This window comes from Canis aureus, chromosome 7 (genome assembly GCF_053574225.1).
Source record: "Canis aureus isolate CA01 chromosome 7, VMU_Caureus_v.1.0, whole genome shotgun sequence".
In the NCBI taxonomy this organism is placed as follows: domain Eukaryota; kingdom Metazoa; phylum Chordata; class Mammalia; order Carnivora; family Canidae; genus Canis; species Canis aureus.
In genome coordinates, this window is record NC_135617.1 from 44,897,452 (window position 1) to 44,921,744 (window position 24,293).

General features: G+C 34.6%; 1 protein-coding gene and 1 long non-coding RNA gene across 2 annotated transcripts in view; one reads left to right on the forward strand and one right to left on the reverse strand.

Moving 5' to 3' along the window:
- Nucleotides 1-24,293, forward strand: part of EYS (EGF-like photoreceptor maintenance factor) — a 1,514,868-nt gene that overhangs the window by 976,596 nt on the left and 513,979 nt on the right. The window lies entirely within an intron of this gene.
- LOC144317301 (uncharacterized) overlaps nucleotides 1-24,293 on the reverse strand; it is a 95,398-nt gene that overhangs the window by 30,817 nt on the left and 40,288 nt on the right. The window lies entirely within an intron of this gene.

A 24,293-nucleotide genomic window follows, 5' to 3' on the forward strand; every position in this document is an offset into this window, starting at 1 on the left:
TCAGATGGTTAAGTGTCAGACTCTTGATCTCAGCACGAGTCTTGACCTCAGGTTCATGAGTTCAAGTTCTGCATTGGGCTCCACACTGGATGTGGAGCCTACTTAAAAAATATAGGTAGAAAAAAAATATAGATAGATAGATAGATAGATAGATAGATAGATAGATATAGAGATATAGGTAAGTAAATATACAAAATATGTATTTATAGTTAGGTAAATAATATATATTTTATATATAAATAATATATAGACTCTGTGTGGTGTCTGTAGAGAGAGATAATAAAAATATAGAAAGATATAGAGATATAGTTAGGTAAATGTATAAAATATATATATTTAGGTAAATATATATTATATGTAAATAATATATAGATTGTGTGTGTGTGTATATATATATATATATATATATATGAGGTTTTTTTAGCTCAACTGGTTTTCTTTTAAATATTTTATTTATTTATTTATTCATGAGAGACAGAGAGAGAGAGAGAGAGAGAGGCAGACACAGGCAGAGAGAGAAACAGGCTCCATGCAGGGAGCCCAATTAGAACTCAATCCCAAGACTCTAGGATCACACCCTGGGCTGAAGGCAGGTGCTCAACTATTGAGCCACCCAGGCATTCCTCTGTTCAGTTTTTTTACTGAGATTATCAAATATCATACACACACACACACACATACATATAATCATTTTATGAAAAAAGAAAAACTGGAAAACTGGAAAGTTTCCTGGTTAGTGGAGCTATATCTTCATGGTTTCAAAAAGAAATTTGAAGCAATTCTACTAACATATGTGACTCCATCTATCCTACCAAAGTATGCTAAAAGTTTACTGTTCTCATTACACAGAAGTGCTCTGTATCAGGCTGTTTTTCCATCATATGGCTATACATGTGCAGTATATTTCATGATAATATTAAGCATATAGGCCTTTGTTCACTCCTATGCTAGTGATTTCGTTAAATTTATGAATGGGTTGGCTTAAGAACACACCACAAATCTGATTTCAGAAATGGAACTGTGACAACTGTTCCCAGACTCCACTTTATATGGGGTTACTAAAATGTAAAAAGTTCTCCCCAGAGTTTTGTGCATATGCCAATGCACTCTCTAAATTTCCCATTTAGATAAGCTTATTGTCTTCATTATTAACCTATATTTTTGGATAAGAGCTTGCATGCTGACTTAAGTGCTATTGATTATTGGTTCCATTTTGTATTGTTACAAAGACTTACTTTAAAAATTTAAGGTTGCTTGTTAACTGTACCAATCGCTTATTACATTTAAGAATCTTTTCTCTTACTTTACCATTGTACTTTACATATTTGAACGTGCTATTTTATAATATTGGAAATCTAAATTTCTCTTATTTCAAAGCCCCACAAGTAATATAAATTAGGTATAAATCTCACAATATTATAAATGTTATGACTCCATTTTATGTAAATGTTATGACTCTATTTTATGTAAGCTAGAAAATTTCAAAACAATTATACATAAAGAACAAAAGTCACTTGCATAGTTGATGTGGCATATATGCCTTTAATAAAATAAGGGAATTCAGTCTGTAAGTATGCAGACATTATTTTAGATTTGCTTTTATTCCATTAAACTTTTGTGACTTTTTCTACAGTAATGTACTTCACTTGACTTTTTCCTAAACAACCTATAAGCTCTATAAAAGAGTAGAAAATGTCTGTTTTGTTTACCTTTTTATATCTCAAGGCAAGGACAGTTTCTATCACGTAGTAGATGTTTGATAAACATCTGGTATATGTATGATCAATTAAAGAGTGGATGATAGGATTCTAAAAACTTACATAAATTAATCTTTAGTCATTTGTACTTGGGTTAATTTCTTATTTCACAGCTTTATGTATATTTACTAAGTAAAAGATGAGATTTCATATAGAATTTAATTTTTATGGGCATACATGAATTAAATGCAGGTTCTCAAAACTCAGGAAGCTAATACTCTATTGAAGAGTACAGAAATGTCTCTAGAAAGTTAAGTATTTAGTCTAATAGAAATAAGAAAATACAAGATAATAGAGAAAAATAGAAATTCCTGGGGGAATAAGGGAGTTTGTCATTAGGCAAAGATGTGAGGAGTGACCAGGTGTCTACCAGGTAAATAATATGTAGACTGTCATTCCAAGCAGATGGAACATCATACACATAGGCTTAGGTATCAGACAAACTTAGGAGAGGAGGAGTAGGAATAGAAATAACTCATTATTGTAGAGGCATAGAGTTTGGTATGAATTGATCAGGAGGAAACTTGATGTTGGAAAAGTGAGCAGGAGCCTGAGCATAATGGATCCTGTATAAAATGAGAAATATTGTATATTTTAATAGTGGTGCCTATAAAAGCCATTTAAGAAGTTTGAGCAAGGAGTGATCTGATGTAGTTTTCACCCTGCTAGCAGCTGAAGTGTAGGATTGGAGGGGTCTAGATTACAGGTCAAGAATTGGTAAAGTTAGGTAATAGGAAAAATTAAACAAGAAATGGTATTGTAACAATAAGGGTGAGAGGATGATTATGAAAACTATTGAACTTGTAAATAATTACAGGAAAAAAAAAAAACAAAAAAATCGGAATTTGTATGACCAGTATAGCTTATATAAGTAGGGAATTTATAGTGTCTTACTTCAGATGGGGATCATAAGATTATTTATGAAGATGGCAAGTTCATTTTTGCATTTACATTGATTTCGGGCAAATATAATTTTCAAATATTTACCAGCTGGTTTGCCATGAACATTGTATCAGTACGTGTCTGCTACATATCATCCTATCAATAGGACATTGTGATATACAGTAAGTTATTTGAAATTTGAGCCTTGAGTTCTTAAGTGATCCTGACTGTATGGCTATGGGAGTCTTTATACAGGTGATAATGAAAGCAACAATCACTGATTGGACTGATTTTGTAGGATGGGAGAAGACAGAGCTAATAGTCTGTCTAATTGGGGCTAATGGGGATCAGTAGCCAACGAGAGGGCTAAAGAAGAAGGGCCCCCAAAAGTGGTTAGAGAGTAGAGAAATTGGTACTGGCACAAGGGGGAAAAATACTTTCGCAAAAACCAAGGACTGAATTTCCAAAAGGAGTATACGTTCAACACCAAAGCTAAAAAGGTCAACCAGCAGTTTCAGGAGAACAATAAGAATAGAAAAATAAATTATTACTTTTTGAGGAAAAATAAATGGAATAGAAGAAGCAACAGATATTTGATTACTTTTTCTAGAAGCTTGTTAATAAAAAGAGAAAGGTGTAGGTATCTAGGGGAAGACAGAGGATTAAAGTAAAGTTGCAGAAATAGATAATAATAATTTACTATATTCCGAAGACTTCTTCTCCTAAAACCTTTTTAGAAAGGATTGGCATTAATTAAGGGAATGTCTCAGTAAAAATGTGGTATTCATTCTGTGATGTAGAAGAACTGGACATTTGTCACAATCAGATTTAGAGAAATATCAATGTGTAGACCAGTGAAGTTATCTGGAAATTAAAAGAACTGCCTACTAAGCAGTTTTCTTCTTCTTGTTAAATATGCTGTATTTGAAAGATTTTGTGTCAGTCCCTTATTGATTTTTTATTCTTTCCATATACTGTCAGTATGTCACAGTAATTGTGTATGTGTGTGTGTATGTGACATTCACTTATATTGCTATGTACAAAATGATTGATACAAGCAAAATAGAAAAAGTATCTATATGATAGTACTAAAAGAGAAATCATGATTAATCAGAAAACAGAAAAAAAAAAAACTTTGTGAACCTGTTTCTGTGCAGTACAGCCCCTTTGAATATCTAAGTATCATGGAGCCTCTAACTATCTAATTATTGTGTTCTGATTAAGAGCTGCTGTTTAAGCACAGTGGGTTGTCAGTGCTCAGAAAATTAAAAACAACAGGTTTGCAGTATTAAACACTAAGAAATAGAACTATAGTTGAGTTCTCAAGCCAGTAAGTGCTAAGTTACACTTACTCTCTTTCCTGTAAGTTTCCAACGTCTTTTTTTACTGGCCAGATGCCTTCCACGTAATAAGAGTTCCTAATCCAATGTGTATATGTTGACAGGTTGTTTAATGCTTCCTTTAACAAAAACACACAGAGCTCAGTAGGGAGGAGAGAATCAAACAGTTAGGCACTTTCAATTTTGTCCCTGAAGTGTGAAAAATTCTGTGTCCCCTGAGGAGGACTATAAATGATAACTTCCGGAGTCCGAGAGTAAATGCCCCCTCTCTGGTGGTAGGAGAACACTTCCCTTGGTAGTGCTTTAATTGTTTTATACTTTTCAGTGCTTGCCCTCCTGCTTTCAGGCCTAAGTTGCATAAGGACACCAGGCCTTAATTCGTTAATAAATGCAGGCCAAGTTACAATGGTACCAGCTATTCTCTTTGCTAAATATAAAAGGAAATAAGATAATTTTATATATATAAGATAATTTTATATATGTAAAATTGTTAAGCCATTAGTGGATTTTTTTCTTTCTACAAAAAAATTGTTACATAAAAATGTTCTATGAAGATGCCAAGTTCTTCTTTTTCACATTCAGGTCATCACTAATATTAAAAAACAGAATTTATGATAGCATGTACTCTTATATAGAATAGGAATTTTAAAAAAAAGACTTTATTTGAGACAGAGAGGGAGATAGAGAGAGAGAGAGAGAGAGGCAGAGACACAGGCAGAGGGGGAAGCAGGCTCCATGCAGGGAGCCTGATGTGGGACTCGATCCCGGGTCTCCAGGATCTCACCCTGGGCTGAAAGCGGTGCTAAACCGCTGAGCCACCCGAGCTGCCCAGAATGGGAATTTTTAAAGACTAAGTGACTAACTTAATTCATTTGGGCTGCCACAACAGAAGTACCTTAGAATGAGTGACTTAAACAACAAACATTTATTTTTCAAAGTTATGAAGACAGAGGTCAAAAGATCATGGTGCTGATAGATTGTAGTCTGATGAGGGCTCCTTTCCTGGTTCATAGACAGCTGTCTTATGCTACGTCCTCACATTGGCAGAAGGATTGAGAGAGTTCTCCAGGATCTCTTTTATAAGGGCACTAATTCCATTCATGAGGGCTCTACCCTTAGGACCTAGTCACCTCCCAAAGGCCCTACTTCCTAATACCAACATATTGGGGATTAGGATTTTAACATGAATTTTAGGGGGACACAAACTTTTAGTTCATAAGAGTGATTGATTCAAGAATCCAAATACTCATTTAAATTTTTAACTTAATTTTTAATTTCAACATAATAGAGGAATTCAATAATTATTAAAATTTTAAGTGAATCCCTTTGGAAAACAAGAACACTTTGTTAAGACAAGTATTATCTATTTTATATATTTTTAAAACATTGATTTACATATTCAATAATTAATCTGCTATAAACCCATTCACTTTTACAAAGAAACCAGTCAATCATCAGCCATAAAAATCTTTTAGTCAAAAAAGTTACTGTTAAATTAATGATCTAAAACATAATGACAGAGTCCTCCTTTGGAAGTTGTGATTGATTCCTGAAGAATAAAGGGAAAAAAATCACCTCAGTCATCTATATTTCCCTTTATGTCAGAATATTTTGGTAGCTTATATTGCTCATCACCGTTCAGTATACATTTAAGGAGGAAATGACCCTCAGTAAATTGTTTATGATAGACTGTTAGAGGACACTTGTTAACCTTTTTGAGCTCTTCCAAGATACTTGTTATATAAATACAAGGTAATCAATCAAAAATAAATGGAAACACACAATTGAAAGTAATTTTCAAAAGATGACCACATTCAGCCCTCTGGAATTATGTAAATGGTGAAAAACAAAGCAAAACAAAACAGTTAATTTCCACCTTACTTTCTGTTTATTTGATATTAAAAAGAAAAATCATGGGGCAGCCTGGGTGGCTACGCGGTTTAGCGCCACCTTCAGCCCAGGGCATGACCCTGGAGACCGGGGATCCAGTCCTATATCAGGCTCCCTGCCTGGAGCCTGCTTCTCCCTCTGCCTGTGCCTCTGTCTCTCTCTGTGTCTCTCATGAATAAATAAATAAAAATCTTTAAAAAAGAAAAATCACTCTTTATTAATCAAAAGTCTTTTAAATAATTATTTATATAACCTCTATCTCTGATAAGCATAAGCAACGTAATAGAGACATCAGAGTATCATTGCAGCATTTCAAAATCCATAACTTCTTCTAGAGGCTATATGCTAAGTCATTCATTTATTCACTTGGCCAGTCTGTAGGACACCATTTAGGCCTTTAATTATCTATTTCACCATCAATGGCATTTGGCTACAAATCAACAAAATATCAGGTGAAGATCAACCCAAAGGGAATTATTTCTCATTTCTTGCAAATATAAGTATAACTTTTAATTTATTTCCATGCAATGGCTTGCCTTTCTTAAACAGTAATTCCCTGTGGACTCCACACTCAGTTGTACAACAAAAACTGGCTCCTACTCAACATGAAGACAGATTCCCCTCCCACAGTTCCACCTTTCTCTACCAACTGCTCTTCCATTTTTTGCTCCGACCCATACCTTTATCACTTTTGCCTCTATTTCTTGATATCCTTGAAAAATTCTGCCAGGAGTTTGGGAGGGCCTACTTCTGAGTATCTCTCTACTCCAGATCCTTTCTTAATTAATCTGTATGTTTCCAACATTGTAAGGATCTCTCTTGAATTCCTCCATTTATGTTTGCGTCTAGTTCTGAAAAGTTCTCCATACATTTAATCATAGTTCCCTTTATTCAAGAACACTGGCTTATATTTACACTGTATCTGCCTCACCCTAATTACTTAATCTCATCAGAAAATGTAGAAAAAATACATGCAGGTCTATACACATAAATCTATGAAGTAAGTAGTCAGAAGGAGATATCAAGCATGAGTCTAAGGCTTCTGACAGCTTAAGCAAGAACATGGGGGTCCCATTACTAAGATAAGGAAAACCGGGGAGTACAGATTTGCAGGGAAATGAGGAGATGATTAGTTTGGACACTTCAAATTTGAGATATCTGTGAGGTTTGCACAGGAGTTACTGAGGTAACTTATATTTGTGTTCATGACTCTGAGAATTCTCAGCATGTAGTATTTAAATATATGTGACCAGATGAGATAACCTCAGGGGAGAGCGAGGAGAAAGAGAAGAGAAGAACCAGAACACAGTCCTGGAGAAAACTGAGAAGGTAATTTAAGTATCTGAATGCAGAGTAGACAGAGAAGTTAAGAGCACAATCAGGAAAATGTGCTGTTATTATAGCAGGCAGAAGAAAAACAAGTTTCATGAAAAAGGAGGTGTTCAACCCTGCTAAATGGGTCTATAAAGAATAAGGGCTGAAAAGCATCTCCTAGTTTTTCTGACATGGAGATCATTGATAAACATAAGAAGAATGACTATCTCTCTTTAAGTTCATGATGGTGAATGAAAGGATATTGGCAGCATTCTGTTAAGAACCAGTGTTTTCTCTTGGCAAAAGAGGGGGGAATCTAACTGGACATTTGCTTCCTGTTCTAACAAGCATTGAAATTGCAACTGCAGGGAGAGAGTTTAGTATGTTTTTAATCTGCATTGTAAATCCTTTTAGTATCACATATAAAGTGGAAGATGTTTGTATCCTAAACAACAAAATTCTCTAGTTTAGGAATGGACACTAATGAAATTCTTATACTTAAATACAAGGAAACATATTGCCTTGTGTAACTAGAATCATTCAATATTTGTCTTTCCATGCCTGGCTTCCTTCACTTAGCATAATGTCCCCTGGTCCATCCATGTTGTCACTTATTACAGAGTTTCCTTTTTTTTAAAGGCCGAAAGGCAAGCTCCTTTTTTTAAGGTTGAATTCCTTGTATTTTTAAAGAATAGTATTCTGTTTTATGTACATACACATTTTCTTTATCTGTTGGTTTGTCAACGGGCATTTAGATTATTTCTACATCTTTGTTATTGTGAATAGTGCTGCTATTAATATAGGAGTGTTAATATCTTTTCAAGATCTTGATTTCAGTTCTTTTGAATAAATACCCAGAAGTGAGATTGCAGGATCATATGGTAGTTCCATTTTTAATTTTTTAGGGAAAAATAACTACTCCATACTCCATGCTACTTTCCATACTAGATGCACCATTTTGCATTCCTATCAGCAATGGACAAGGGTTGTGATTTCTCCACATCCTCACCAACATTTGTTGTGTGTATACATACACACACACACATATATATATATACACATACATACATACATATAGGGGTAAGTATGTGCATATATGTGTGTGTGTGTATATATACATATATATATATATATATATATATATATATATATATATATATAAAATAAATTATATATAATTTCTCTGGCTAAAACTCCATACTCTGGTGAATAGAAGTAGCAAGAATAGGCATCCTTGTCTTATTCCAGATCTTAAATTAATATCTTTCAGTTTTAAACTATTGAGTATGATGTAAGCTCTGGGCTTGTCAAGTATGACCCTTATTATGTCGAAGTAATTTACTTCTATTCCTAGGTTTTTTTTTAAATGTTTTATTGTGAAAGGGCATTGAATTTTGTTAAATCCTTTTCCTGCATCTATTGAAATAATTATATGATTTTTATCTTTTATTCTGTTAAGGTGATGTATCACATTAATTGATTTTTGTGTGTTGAACCATTCTTATATCCTGCAAATAAATCATACTTGTATTCTGATGAGTTTTGCATTTATCTTCATCAGGGATGTTGCAGGTTTGTCTGAAAATATGCTTATCTCCTCTTCATTTTTAAAAGAGAGTTTTGCTGAATATGGTATTCTTGACTGACAGGTTTTTTTTCCCTTGTCATCCTACTTCCTTTATAGCCTGCAAAATTTATAATGATAAATCTGCTTATATAGTGTTGAGAGTACCATTGCATATGACAAGTCATTCTCTTGGTGCTTTCAAAACTGTCTTTGACTTAGCAGTTTGATTACAGTGTGTCTCAGTGTGGATTTCTTTGGGCTTTTCAGATCTGGATGTCTATTTCCTTCTCCAGATTTAGGAAGATTTAGCCATTATTTTGTATAAGCTTTCTGGGCCTTTCTCTTTCTCTCTCTCTCATCTTTCCAGAACTTCTACAATTCATATATTGTTAACTCATCCAGTTGAGATGCTGGATGTCCACAGCAACTCTTTCCTTTATCAGGAAAGCTATAAGGCTTCCTATAATTTCCTTAACCTTCTTGACTCTTTTTATTTTTTAAAAAGATTTACTTTAGAGAGCGAGAGTACATACGTCACAGAGTTGGGAGGATGTGGTTTGGTGCAGAGGGAGAAGGAGAGAGAGAGAATCCCAGTCAGACTCCAAGCTGAGTGTGGAGCCAGTCATGGAGCTCAATCTCATGACCCTGAGATCATGACCTGAGCTAAAATGAAGAGTCAGACGCTTAACCAACTGAAACCACCCATGTGCCCTATTCTTTTTTCTATTTTCCCCTCTGACTGAATGATTTCTCACTGTGTTTCAGTTCACTGATCCTTTCTTCTAATTGTTCTAGTCTTCTGTTGAATACTTTCAGTTAATTCTTTAGTGTAGTTATTATGTTCTTCAGTTCCATTATTTCTATTTAATATTTTTAAATATATTATCTCTGTTGAAATTACCATATTATTCATTCAGTGTTCTCTAAACATTGGTGAGAGTTAATTTTGACTCTCTGTCAGGTAATTCATATAACTCTATTTCATTAGGGTCGGTTTCTGGAATTTTATCTTGTTCCTTTTTTTGGAACATCTTTGCTTGGTTCTTCATTCTTTTGACTCTCTGTGTTGATGTCTCACATTGAAGACACCAGGTACCTCCAGTCTTTACAGACCTTGCCTTGTACAGCAGAAGACTCCTACCAATCAGCCTGGCCAGAGATTCTGGAGACCTCTACCAACTCTTTCCCTTCCCAGAGAAAAGCAAGCAGCTATAGTTTTGTCTGCTTGCCCTGTGCTGAGTCAGTGGGGGAACTATGGCATCTACTAGTCCAAGTCACTATTTCCATTCTCCCTTGGGCATTTGGGCTATCCTGGATCTCTCAGAGATTCAAGAAAATACTCGTCCCTTAGGCAGTCTCAGACAAGTTGAAATGCTGGATGCCCATAGCAACTCTTTCCTTTATCAGGAGAAAATTGAGAAAAAGGATTTTTTGTTTATTTGTTTGTTATTGTTATTGTTTAATCTGCTCATTCTGTACTGAGCAAGGGGAAGGATTAATGGCATCTACCAGCCCAAATTGCCATTTCCATTCTACCTGTAGTTGTTAGACTTTGCTAGTCCCATCAAAGCTCCAAGACTGACAAGACAAAAGCCAAACCTCTGGGGTACCCCTTTAGAAAATGTGGAATATTGGACATGCAAACCAATCCTTTCTCTCTTCTGGGTGAAACCAGGAGCTAGGGGTCTCTTCCTGATTATATACACTATGCTAAAGGCAGTGTCTATCTGAGAGTGTCCAGAATCTTCCTTCTGGCTTCAATGAGTCTGGTTTTACCATTTCCCAGAGTAAGGGAGCTTTCAATCAGTTTCTGATTTTTCATAAAGGGAATTAATATATAAATTGTTTCTCAATCAGTGTGTTTGTGGGAGGAAGGAGACTTCAGGGCTTCCTACTCTGACATTTTGCTGACATCACTCCTCTGATTTTGTGTTTCCATAAAATGCATAAAGTAGTAATGTTTTATTAAAATTGTTTTTAAGTTAATATTGAAGAGTTCTGAAATTTTTATTGAAAAATGTATGATATTGGGCGACTGGGTGGCTCAGCGGTTGAGCGTCTGCCTTCAGCTCAGGGCAGGATCCTGTGGTGCCAGGATCGAGTCCCACTTCGGGCTCCCTGCATGGAGTCTGCTTCTCCGTCTGCCTCTCTCTCTCTGTGTCTGTCATGAAAATAAATAAATAAAATATTTAAAAAAAAAGAAAGAAAAATGTATGACATTAAGCTTTAAGAAACATTGATATTCAGTTTGAAAAGTTGAGGAGTGTGAATGAGAGGAGCAAACCAGAGAGGGCTGTATGGTTTCCAAAGTCAGTTCTATATGAGGTAATGATTTGCTAGAATCCCACCCACAAGCCAACCTATTTTTGTTCTATTTACAAGTTCATGTCTTAGGCACATATATATTAAGCACATTCCATAGTTCTTTGGTACTCAAGCCAAACTCCTTCTGTTTGATCACAATGAGCATGACAACTATAATGTAATGTAATGCTCTCTAATGTCTCTAAGGCAACAGCAAAAAAATATTGCAGATTGGCAAATACTCCTATATGGAGGAAAGATATTTATCTTATACCTATTTGTATGCTCCTTCAAGAAACAAATTGGGTTGGTGGAAAAAATACCAGACCAAATAAGGACACTTGATTTTCAGTCATGCCTATCAAAAAATAATGAGTTTTTACATTGTTGACCATTACTTGAGATGTCTGTGCCTCAAACTACCCATCTATAAATGATGAACTTGTATTACATTATTTGTAAAAGTCTATTCCAGTTCAAAATTCTATGGTTCTATATTCTCTCTCTCTCTCTCTCTCTCTCTCTATATATATATATATATAAAATATGTATTACATGTCATATATACTATAGTAATATATATTATGTACCATATAGTATACTATTATATGTTATTGCTGTTTAATATTATTATTAACATTACTTAATATTTATTTTATATTTAATATTACTTAAGTATATATTTTATGTATTATGAAATTATTATGTAATATATTGCTTAGTATGTGTTACACAGATATTCTTTATATTAAGATATTACACAGTCAGAAATTTTATTGTAGTGTGCTCATCTAAGATAATTTCACCTCACTTTCATATAACATCCTTGAGGACACCTCTTGAGAGACTCCCATCTGGTGTTCCTTCTGTTCCTGCCTAAATTTCCATTATATGTAAAAGACCTCAAAGAGTTTTCATTTAAAAACTAACAAATCATTAAACCCTCACAATAATACATCTCATGTTCATAACTTAAACTCTGAAAAAAAAAAAACAGATGACAGTTGAGATAAATATATATTCTCTTTTTTTTCTGTGTTAATAGATTTATTAAAATTGAAGTGCTTCAGTGTTCCCTTGCAAGTGGTTAAGGGGCAATGAGTAAAGTAAAGCAAGAAGTAATCTAGTTTATATTAGGGAATTCTAGTAATACATATAATTTTAAAAACCTGTTTAATTTTGCAGTATAATCTATGTAACTTAACAGCAAGTAGAATAAAATCAATTTTTGGCTTAAATTCTTTGGGGATATTAATTTGGGAGATAGTTTTCCAGCGAAATTTAAGGACTTAAAGCTCATTTAGCCAAAGGCTAGAGAACAGAGCCCTCAGGTGAATGATCTCACGAAAATAATGTAAAATTTAAGGAGGCAGAGACGTGGAAAAATAAGTGAAGCATGAATTCAGAGAATTTACAACATAATCCATAAAGATGAAAATGAAGTATTTCATAAAGTCAATTGTAAAATGTTACATAATCCAAAGTTATTAAAACTGCCTTTATCAGCTCCTTCAAAGACAAAAAGTGAACAGCGTCTAGTTACATGGTATGATAAGGAAAAAACAATTTTCTGATAATTAAGAACCAACTCTTTTAGTGCTAAGGGTTTGTGAATATATTGTCTTTGAGGAATGTTCCATTTTCTCCATGACATAAGAGGGTGTTCTCCTCGAAATCAGTGACATTACTACAAGTGTAATTCCAAACAGGTAGTAGAGCTCCAGGATTAAGAATTGGAGCTCTGGAGCTGAATCCCAGCTCCCTCAATTCATAGCCATGGACCTTGGGCAAGCCACTAACCCTTTGTTGGCATCTTTTTCTTCATTTGAAGAATGGAGGTGCCACCATTTTAGGATTACAATCCTAATCAGAATTGAAATGTTTCATAGTGTGCATTAAATAACTATTATCATTTGCAATTGTTTTATTTTGAGTTTCTTTCCAACATTAAAGTTTAATCCCGCCTTGTGCTAAACAAATACAATAAATTCTTTTTGAAGTTATTTCTAGTCCCATGTATTCCACTCTGGAAATAAAAGTTTTAAGATTGAGTGTGATATAAAAATGTATGTCCATGTTATGAAATATTTAATTCCAGTCCATATGCTAAATAATTTCTTAAGTCCTTAGTATAAATATAATTACCTTTTGTTCTCCTAATGTTCACTGTATATTTTATTTTTGCAGCACTTACTTGTAAAGGTTATCAATAAAAATTCAGTTTCCTGTCATTTAAAACAGTGTAACTTATCTATCTCTCCAGAATAAGAAAGCAGAAAATAATTTCTGCAGTTTCTTGAAATCTCGTTCTTCACTATCACTCTTGTCTGCTAACTGTTCCTCAGGCTCCAATACCTTATCCGTTAGTCTTTATCACTGATACAAAGAATCATATTGTCTGTCTAACTTAATGGGACTTTCATCTTCTCATTTCTTCAGCAAGTAAGCAAGCATTCTGCAACATGTATTCCTCTAATTTTCCTTTCTTTCTTTTCTTTTCATTTCTCTCTCTCTTTTATTTATTTATTTATTTATTTATTTATTTATTTATTTATTTATTTGTAGAATATACTCTGAGTTCATTACAAATACTAGTTCATTGGATCCTTATAACAACCTGGTAGATAGACACTTAACCATATTTTATAGCTCAAGAAATTGAAGCACAGTGAGATTAATCAACTTGCTCAAGGACACACAATTGGGGAGAGGTGGAATCAGTATTTGAACCCAGGCAGCACAACTCCAAGATCCTTTGTATTGTATGATGTCACTTACTATGGTATTCGGACCACAAAGGAGAAACCTAGTCTGATATTTCAAAGATGTGTAGACGTAGGGTCATTTTGGAAATTTTTTCTTACCCAAAAATAATATATAAAGTATCCTTCCTTATAAAACTGTTGTCTTTATCATAATAGTTGATAGTTACTGAGCACTTTCTCTTTGTACAATGCTCTACAACTGTTTATACTTGCTATCTCATTTCGTACTTTTAATAGCTCTTTGAAGTGAATAATATTACTATCTCCATTTCACAGATGAGGGAATCGACGCATGCAGTAGCTGGATGGCCTGATTTTGGTTTACAGCTATTGAGTGGTAAAACCAAAATTTAAGCTCATGCTTTTAAAACATGTTATGTTCATTTACTACAAGTAACAACATCAGGCACCTTTCACCAACCCACAGTGTTCTTGATTTGTTTTAATACATGACTTCTTAAAAAAGATTTTATTTATTTATTCATGAGAGACACAGAGAGAGAGAGAGAGAAGCAGAGACCCAGGCCGAGGGAGAAGCAGGCTCCATGCAGGGAGCTTGATGTGGGACTCCATCCCAGGTCTCCAGGATCACGCCCTGGGTTGAAGGTGGCGCTAAACCATTGAGCCACCTGGGCTGCCCCCTAACACCTGACTTTTAATGCAATATCTATTTCAAACAAAATTCAAGATACATTTAATATTGTTAATGAATGAAAAGTTCTGGCATAATGTGGATTTTTTGGATTCAACTATCTTATGGGATCTCCTTTTAATCAATTTATATCCTGAAAATCCTGTTAATTCATTAGTATGTTTTAAATAAGGTAATAGCAAGCAGAGAGCAAAAAGTATTCATTTATTTATTCAGAAAAGCCTAATTATATTTTATTTATTTATTCATGAGAGACACAGAGAGAGGTGGAGGGCGTAGGCAGAGGACATAGGTTCCTACAGGGAACCTGATACAGGATTCAGTCCCAGGACTCTAGGATCATGACCTAAGCCAAAGGCAGATGCTCAACCACTGAGCCACTCAGATGCCCCTAATTATATGTATCTCTCCACCTACACACTCATCCATCCACCCATCCATCCACTCATCCAACCATCTAGAGAGTATCTACTGTGTGTTAGGCATTGTGTTGTGCTGGGGATTCACCTTTGAACAATCAGATAAAGTTCTGTATTTGTGAATCTTACACACCAATGAGAATATTCACAAAACCTCTTTGTACTTTCTTGAGGTCAGTGTTTTCTTTACTTGACAATAAAAATAAATCACTCTTTTTGAGTAAGGGTATGCAGGGTTTATTACTAAATAAACATAGGAAAGGACCATTCAGGAAAAATAAATGATTACAGGCATACCTCAGAGGTATTGCAGGTCCAGTTCCAGACCTTCACAATAAAACAAGTATCATAATCAAGTGACTCATGATTATTTTAGTTTTTCAGTTCACATAAAAGTTATGTTTATTCTATACTATAGTCTGTTAAGTGTGCAATAGCATTATGTTTAAAAGAACAGTGTTTATCTTTATGCTAAACATCTGAAATTTCAGTGAATCATAGTCACTAATCACAGATCACCCTACAATTATAATAAAAATGAAAAAGTTTGAAATACTGCGAGAATTACCAGAGTGTGACACAGAGACGTGAAATGAGCAAATGCTACTGGGAAAATGGTGCTTGATAGACTTGCTTGATTAGGGGTTGCCACAAACCTTCAATTTATAAAAAGATACAGTGTCTCTAAGTGCAACAAAATGAAACACAATAAAATGAGGTGTGCCTATACTTGCCTGCTGATTAGATGCCCCTCTGTAAGAATAGATAAATTGTTTTTGAATGATTTTAAGAGACTTGCTGATGAAAACTAGTATGAAAAGTTTGAAATACTGAGTCAAACATGTTTACACAGGCTATTTTGTTTGTTCTGCTTTTTCTCTGAAAAACTTCTCATTCTTTATTATGCTAATGTTTATTTTAATCTTTAAGCAGAAGGATACAAGTAGCATTTTTGAAAATTTTTGCCATATTCCTATTTTTAGGAATAGCATCTAATAGCATTATCAAGTGATAGTAGTATTCTGAAAATGTTAAATTTTAAACTAGAAAATGTATATTTAAATGTTTAAATAGCTTATTTCATATAGAATGTGCAAAATCCATATGTGTATGAGCAGTTAACCTGTCCTTACTATACCTGACAAAGGGCATTCATTCATCTATCACCCATTTCCAGAACATGAATTATATACCACTGTGCTACAGACTAGGCAAGTGAAATGCTAAAACATCATCTTTGCTATGAATAATCATATCAGCAAAAACTACATCAACATATCTCTTATAGAAACCAAAAGAAACAAACAGTCCTCTCAGTGTTAAATTCATCGGCACCAACTAAGATTCTCTGTGACAAGCTTTATCCAAGCCAAACCAGTCACTGTGGAACAGTCATGTTTAGCCTCCATCTAGAAAATCACTGAAGGGATATTTCAAATAGTCTACATTTAACTCTTTCCAGTGTAGCTTTAAATTTATAATTTTAAATTTCCTGATAGTCTCATTGAATAAGTGAAAAGAAGCAAGCAAAATGAATTCTAATAATCGATTTTCTTTAACCCAGTATGTCATTTCAAAATGTAATCCACATGAAACATTATTAATAGAATACATTACATGCTTTTCCTCCATAATAAATCTTTGAAATCTAGTGTTTCTTACATCTCAGTTCAGGCTCGGCACATTTCAAGTGTTATAGCTGCATGTGGTATTGAACAGAGCAGCTCTACAAGAAAACTACTCAGCATTATGATAAGCTACTTTACTTTGAATTTGGCTAGGCTTTGTGGTACTATTTGTTCATTCATTCTTCAGCAAATGTTTATTGTGCTTTTACTCTTTGTCAAATGATGTACATACACTAAGAACACAACGTGTGCAAAAGGCCCTGCTCTTTTGAGTCTGGACAACTGAAGGAGAGATAGACAAAAGTCTAACAAACTGTTCCAAAAGCAGTGCTTCTTGAAGATTTGGAGATACAAAGGGATGGGAACCTGTAACCCAGCTGAGGTCATAACAGGTGAATTGAGTCTGAAAAGATGGCACTGGCAGCCTGGAAAAGAGAGAACTGATGAGTACATACTAACAGGAAAAAAAAAAAAAAAAACAGTGTAATTAAAGACAAGGAGAAAAACTGAGTGTGTGAGGAAGTGCTAACAATTCAGTGTTCTCAAAATACACAGTGTGTTACAAGGGAATAAATGACGAGGCTGAACAGGAGGCAGGGGCTAGATCTTGGAAAGCCTTAGATGTCATTTTAAGTAGTTGGAATTCATCCAGCAGGATCAGACTTTAAGTTTTTAAATTTTAAATAAATTACATTAGCAGCTATATGGGAATATATTTGGGAGAAGAGTAGAGGCTGGCAGTTTAGGTAAGAAAGGGCCGAATATTTAGAGGAAAAAAACAGTCTCAATTTGAATGGGAAGATGAGAGTTAGAGGGGAGGAAATAGATTTTATAAATATTTGTATTAAAATTAATAAGACATGTAACAATTGGATTTAAATTGAAGTAGTGTGTAAAGTCGAGGACAACAGCCAAGTTTCTATTCTGGGCTGATGAGGTACCTGAAAAAAACAGCCCTGAGGTAGAAAATATTGGAAGGCAAGCAAGTCGAAGGAAAAGATGATAAATTCACTTTTGTACCTATGAGTCTAAAATGCCTCAAGAAATATCAGGTCGAGATTTCCATGAGACAATGGATGAAGCTCCAAGGTGAGATCTCACTGGTTTTGTGCTATAATTGAAGCAATGAGAGGGAATGAGATTACCCAAGGAGAGTACAGAATTCTAAAACCACCTTTGAGAAAGCAAAGTGGTTCAAGTTCCCCATATGTCTTTTTAGAAATCATTGGCACTCTTAGGATTTCTCCAGAAGGCTGGCAGAGGAGCGTCTCTAAGATATCATACCATTGACATGTTTCAAATTCTTCAGCCTCTTTTTTCACTGGTTTGCAAACATAGACTTTATCCCAGTACTTCCATTTGCCTGCGGTTTCATATTCACCCACAGGATTGTAGTTCCATGTAGTTGCATCAAGAACCCATTTGCCCTATGCTTTTGTTGTATGTCCCTAACTCTGCCTGCAAGATCCCCTCTAATTGTCTGTTCCAAACGAGCTCCTGTTGTCCTGTCCTTTAGTTCCTCGAGGCAGCTTTCTCTGACAGTGAAGTCTAGAATTAATTTTCCTTAATAGGGTTCCATAGCAGTCTGTATTTATATTAATTCTAGCATTTCTCATCTTGTTTTTACTGCAGTCATGACTTTGTCTTCATCTTCTTCCTCTATAGTACATATTTTTTTTAAAGTATGTTACATACTTCTCTTGTTTATTTGCTTTTTAATCTTCATAGCTTATATCTGGCTCCATAGGAACTCACACCTTTATTGAGTAAAAAGATATTGAATTTAATTTTATTTTTGGATTAGATTAATTTCAATAGAATAGAATTAAATTTGCATGAGGGTTACTAATAAACACGAAAGAGCATACACAGTTGTTGACAAGGGGGGAATAGCTTCATGCTGAAAATGCTTTGACCAGTTATAATTTCTGATATTTGAGATCATATATCTTGGAGACTTGGACAAAATGTATCACTTTTTAAACTTTTAAATATATTTTAACTTATATCTCTTCTCCTTTGCCTTTTCAAGAAATCTGTTAATACAAAGTAGAGAAAGATACCTACAATAATCAGTCTTCTCCTTTGCCCCTTCCTATACTTACTGCATTGGCAGTAAAGAATTTCTTTTCATAAACTTACTAGAGTAAACTGGACTCTTGGGCATTGTCAGGTTTTTTTGTAAATATTTATAGAATTTGGTAATTAGAGGCAGGTGGTATCTATTATATCCCTTTCTCTACAAGCTCACCAGCTGGGGGTATGTTACCAAAAGTAGCAGGCCTAGATTAAATTCAGTTAAATCTGCATGAAGGGTAAAAGAATTGTACCACCATATCTTTTAGTCTAGGTAAATCTCATATGTCCTTGGCCTCTTAAACCATGTTTCGAATAAAAGACTAATTTTAAAGTTAATGCATAACATTTTGGGCAGTAACAGCAAACAGCTTCATGGTACAGTAAAGTGAAAAAAAAAAAAGCTTCCTCTGTAAAGAGAAGAAGAAATGACAAATGAGACTGCATACCTAAAGTCATTCTGTGTTGGCCCTATTCTTATACTTAATTATGAGATCTTTCTAAGTAACAAAGTACTCATTTCTTTAATAAAGAAATTTTATATCTAACATTCCATTTACTAATTAACAAAGTGTATTTTGATAAGGACATCTGAAGTGTCAAATAACCAACTTTTAAGTGCTGATTGCCAGTTAAGATGTTTCATTTACCTATTGCTTCATAATAAATTATTCCAAAAAATTTAGTCCTGAAAAACCCAGATGTCATTTATTTGCTCACAAGTTTGAAATATTGAAGGGTTCGTTAAGGAGAACTTATTTTGTGGTCCACTTAGAATCATCTGGGGCTGGAATGTCCAAAATGACTCTTTCATTTATATGTATTATGTTCCAGTCAAAAAAAAATAGAATGCTGGCTGGACCTCTCTCACTCTTTCTCTCTCTTTTGTTTTCTTTTTTTAAAGATTTTATTTATTTATTCATGAGAGACACAGAGAAAAGGCAGAGAGACATAGGCAGAGGGAGAAGTAGGCTCCTCGCAGGGAGCCCGTTGTGGGACTCGATCTCGGAACTCCGGGATCACGCTTTGGCTGAAGGCAGATGTTCAACTGCTGAACCACTCCCTTGTTTTCTTTTCCCCTCTCTTTCTCTCTGCCTGTTGCCTCTCATATGGCTGGTGTGAGTTTTTTCACATACAATGTGGTCATCTCAGGTTACTTAGATTACATATGTGGTGATTGACTTTCTTCAGAGCACAAAAACAGAAGCTGCTAGGCCTTCTTAATTTCTAGGCTTCTAAACTGTCACTTCTAGGGGTACCTAGGTGACTTAGTCAGTTAAGCGTCTGCCTTCATCTTGGGTCATGATCCTGGGGTCCTGGGATTGAGCCCTCTGTTGGTCTCCCTGTTGAGCAGGGAGTCTGCTTCTCCCTCTGCCCCTCTCCCATGCTTGTGCTCTTTCTCTCTCTCAAATAAATAAATAAATAAATAAATAAATAAATAAATAAATAAATAAATAAATAAATATTTTAGAAATAAATAAGTAAATAAATGAATAAAATATCACTTCTGTTGCTTTCACAATGTCAATTCAGCTGATATTAAAGGTGAGGGGAAATAGACTCCACTTCTTGGTAGAGAAATGGCAAATTCATACTGAAAAACAAAATGTATAACAGAGATAAGATTGCAGACTTAGGAATGTGACCTATCACAAATACTTAAACTCATTAAGTAAATACCCCTAAATACCCCTAAAGTGTGTATTAAAGTGACTCATACATCACATAGTTTATTCTTAACATATTTGCAGAGTGCACTATAGACCATATAATTCTTTGAACTGCTTGTGATTGTTCTGTTGTTTGTGTGGCACATGCCAAGCACAGAATGTCAAAAGGTGCAGGTTGTGACTTTCCTCTGAGTGCCCACAAGCTGAACTCATACGGTACCTGATCCTCTTCAAGGTGGCCTGCACTGTCCGGAATTCCAAGGCATGCCTAAGCACAGTGGAGGGACTGGGATATATAGTGTGCCCTATACTCATGTTCTAGGTGGTATTTCTCTGTCTTCCCTAAGGGATTCTCTCCATTTTCTGTTGTCATTATTTCACACTACAGAGAAATATGTTGCCCACATGTTACCATTTCTAATTATTTCTGTGGTCTGACATTGACTTCCCCTCTTCTTTTGTGCCTTTCCCACCTACATTCCTGCTCTTTTCTTTCATTTTCTTGGCACCAGCTCATTCTTCCTATGTCCTTGCTAGCATTCTTTAGATTACTAGAGCTATTGCCAACTGAAAATAACTTTTTTGCTTCTGTGTATGTACTTTTTGTTTTGTTTTTCTATTTCTTTTTGTTTCCTTGATTTTCGTGGCTTCCTTATTTCACTATCATATATATTTTTACTTGTTTTTTTTTTGGAATGGTTAACCTTATGTCTAAACACTTAAATAACTATAAACACTTGAATGATCCTTAAATAGTAAAAGAACAAAAGGTAATGAAAACAATAAAAATACTGTTTAAAATAGACAGCTCTTATTAATCATTTGTTTTCTTAATGTAAAATTATTTATGTGTGCCTTAATACAATTTCTAAGGGCCACTTAATTTGGATTAGTTAGAATGAATTTTTTAAAAACAGATACATTTTCAAGGTAAAGAAACCTTAAAGTAGAATAGATTGATTTGCCATTGGTAGGGAAGAGAACACTTGTGTAGAGCACCGTGTTTGTATCCTTCTATGATTAAACAGAATCTTCTTTGCAAAAGTGATCAAATAATTTTTATTTTCCATGTATACTGTACTTATAGTGTTCTTAAATTTAGAAACTCCTACAAAATTTTAGTTGAAAGGCAGCGTAGCAATCAGAGTTTAAATCCCTCCTATGTGTGAAGAAACAGAGAGTAAAATGAATGAACCAAGTTCAGACACCTTTTAATGACAACCAAGAGCAGAAACAAAGTCATCTGTGACCAAGAAAAATCTTGGTGTTTATGGAGGATTCCTGATTGATTTGCTTAGTCCCTAGATCTTTGTTGGGAAGATATGAATAGTGAATAAAATAGGAGGTTAAATTTAAATGGAGAAGAAAAGAAGAGAGAGATGATTATAAAAGGAAATATCTGGAATACTGAAGAAAGAAGATAAGGGGTGCAGAATGTGAGTCAGAAAAATGAAAAGAGAGGTTGGGTTAAAGAGCAAAGGGGAGCTTTGCACCAGGTACTACAAATGTGGGAAGAATACTTAAAGATACTTTGTAGGAAATCTTGTACAACTACCCTTATTCTGCCTCCCTTTGGTGTTTTATAAATTTTCAGTAATAACATACGTTACTTTTAATGTTTTGATGTTATTGTGGAGTTATTTACATTTTTTGGATATGTAGCTGTGATATAATGAAATTTAAAAAATAAGAAAGGATACTTAGCTTAATCTTAGATGTCTTAATTGTCTAATACATTATTAATGCCTGCTATTTGATATAATGATTATGATTTTGTGTAGCTTCTCATGAAGTAATAGCCAACGTGTATTGAACACTTGCTCTGAGCCAGACAGTGTGTTAAGAACTTTACAGAAGGGGCACCTGAGTGGTTCAGAGAGCATCTGCCTTTGGCTCAGGTCATAATCCACGGGTCCTGCATAGGGCTCCTCGTGAGGAGTCTGCTTCTCCCTTTGACTATGTCTCTGCCTCTCTCTGTGTCTTTTTTGAATAAGTGAATAAAATCTTTAAAAAAAAAAAAGAACTTTATAGAAAATAGTTTCCTCATCACAACCCCAGAAGGTAGGAACTATAAGAATCTCCATTTGAAAAGAAAGAAACTAAACTAGGTTTATAAATACTAAATTGCTTGTGTGAATCACAGCTAGTAGGTTACATAGGGAAGACAAGTCATCAGGATGTGAGAACATCCAGTAATGAAGTAACCACTTTCAAGTCCCACCCATAGAAGCAACCCTCTAAGACTGTCATCAGTGTGTAGCTAGACCTATTACATCAACATCAAAGGGAAAGACCAATGTCTCTTTGGCCATTATCAAATGTTAAAACATGAGGAGAATTCAATGCAAATTGTTTATAAAAGAAAAAACTGCTTATCTTGCAAAGGATGGGAGATTTCTCAGTGTTAAGATGACACTGAAAACAACCGCATGCAGAAACACAGGTAAATGAGAATATGGCAGAGCTAGATAGTTACATATTGAAGGAAAGAAAATCCAGAAGAATGGTGATGGGGTAGATACTTTAAAAGGAAATGGTTTGAATTCTGACAGATTAAATGAGGCCTCTGGGAAAACTGATGAAGTCTCAAAATGGTTTTACAATGATAACCATATTTATGACACTGCTGTTAAAGTAAAAATGAAAGTAAAAAATGATATTTATATAGTTTTATTAGGACAATTATGCACTCCCATTTCTTCCTCCCTCAGAACAACAAAAGCTTAGGAATGACTAGTCAATTTCTGGTTCATTCTTGGTCTGTTCTAATAATTACCAGTTTCTATAATCCTTTAATATAAAATATTATAATCAGGAATTTATTTTTTATTATTTTTATTTTTTTTTAAGATTTTATTTATTTATTCATGAGAGACACAGAGAGAGGGGCAGAGACACAGGCAGAGGGAGAAGCAGGCTCCTCTTGAATACAGGGAGCCCAATGAGGGACTGGATCCCGGGCCTCCAGGATCACGCCCTGGGCTGAAGGTGGCGCTAAACTGCTGAGCCACCTGGGCTGCCCTATAATCAGGAATTTAGTTTCAGATTTTGAAATAATATTGCAAAAAAATACTTTTTATGCTTATTGTGAGATTTTGATATACAATTTATAAATTTATTGCTTTGGAATAGTCTTGTCAGAGTACCAGTTATACTCAATTAATTAGCAAACTTCTACCTCCCAGAGTAAAGAAGCCTTCCACATGAATAGGAAAAACTATTTGTCTCTCTTTTGTCAATTCAAATAACTATTATGTATGACAGTGGAAAATATAGTCTTGTGACTCAACAGCATTTCATGAATTTCTACTAAAATTAACTTTGAATTTGAACTAGGACGGTGTTCCTATATTTGTGTTTAGTGATTTTCAGAATAGATCTTGTTGGTAATGCAAATTGCATTTTTTCTATCTTCCCTGTTGTCATTCATGGTTATCATCTGAAGGCCAGCAGTTGATGTTGCAAATGTTGAAGTTGAAGCTTTTATATAAAATTACCAGGCAATAACAGGCAGCACTAATAACTCTGGCAACAAATTTTTGACGGCTTCCTCCATCTTTTTTCTTTTTTTTTAAGATTTTATTTATTCATGAGAGACACTGAGAGAGAGAGAGAGAGAGGCAGAGGGAGAAGCAGACTCTATGCAGGGACGCTGATGTGGGATTCGATCCTGAGTCTCCAGGATCACTCCCTGGGTCGAAGGTAGGCGCTAAACCGCTGAGCCACCCAGGGATCCCTCCTCCATCTTTTTGATGTCATCACTCTGAGTGTTCAAATAGTCCCAAATAGAGGTAATGAAAAAGTGATCCTGAAAAAAACCTTACTAAATAACTCACAACTAACAGCTAGATAATATTCAACTTATTCCAGGTATAAGAAAGCAAAACCATTTCTGAGAAAACACTTGAAGGGACATAACTGGCTGTTGGTAAGTGAAGTTTCTATGCATGAGTCCATCTTATGTTTAAAATTATAGTTACCATTGAATTAAGAAGGGGAGGTATAATTAAAAAGCTCTGCTACTCAAAA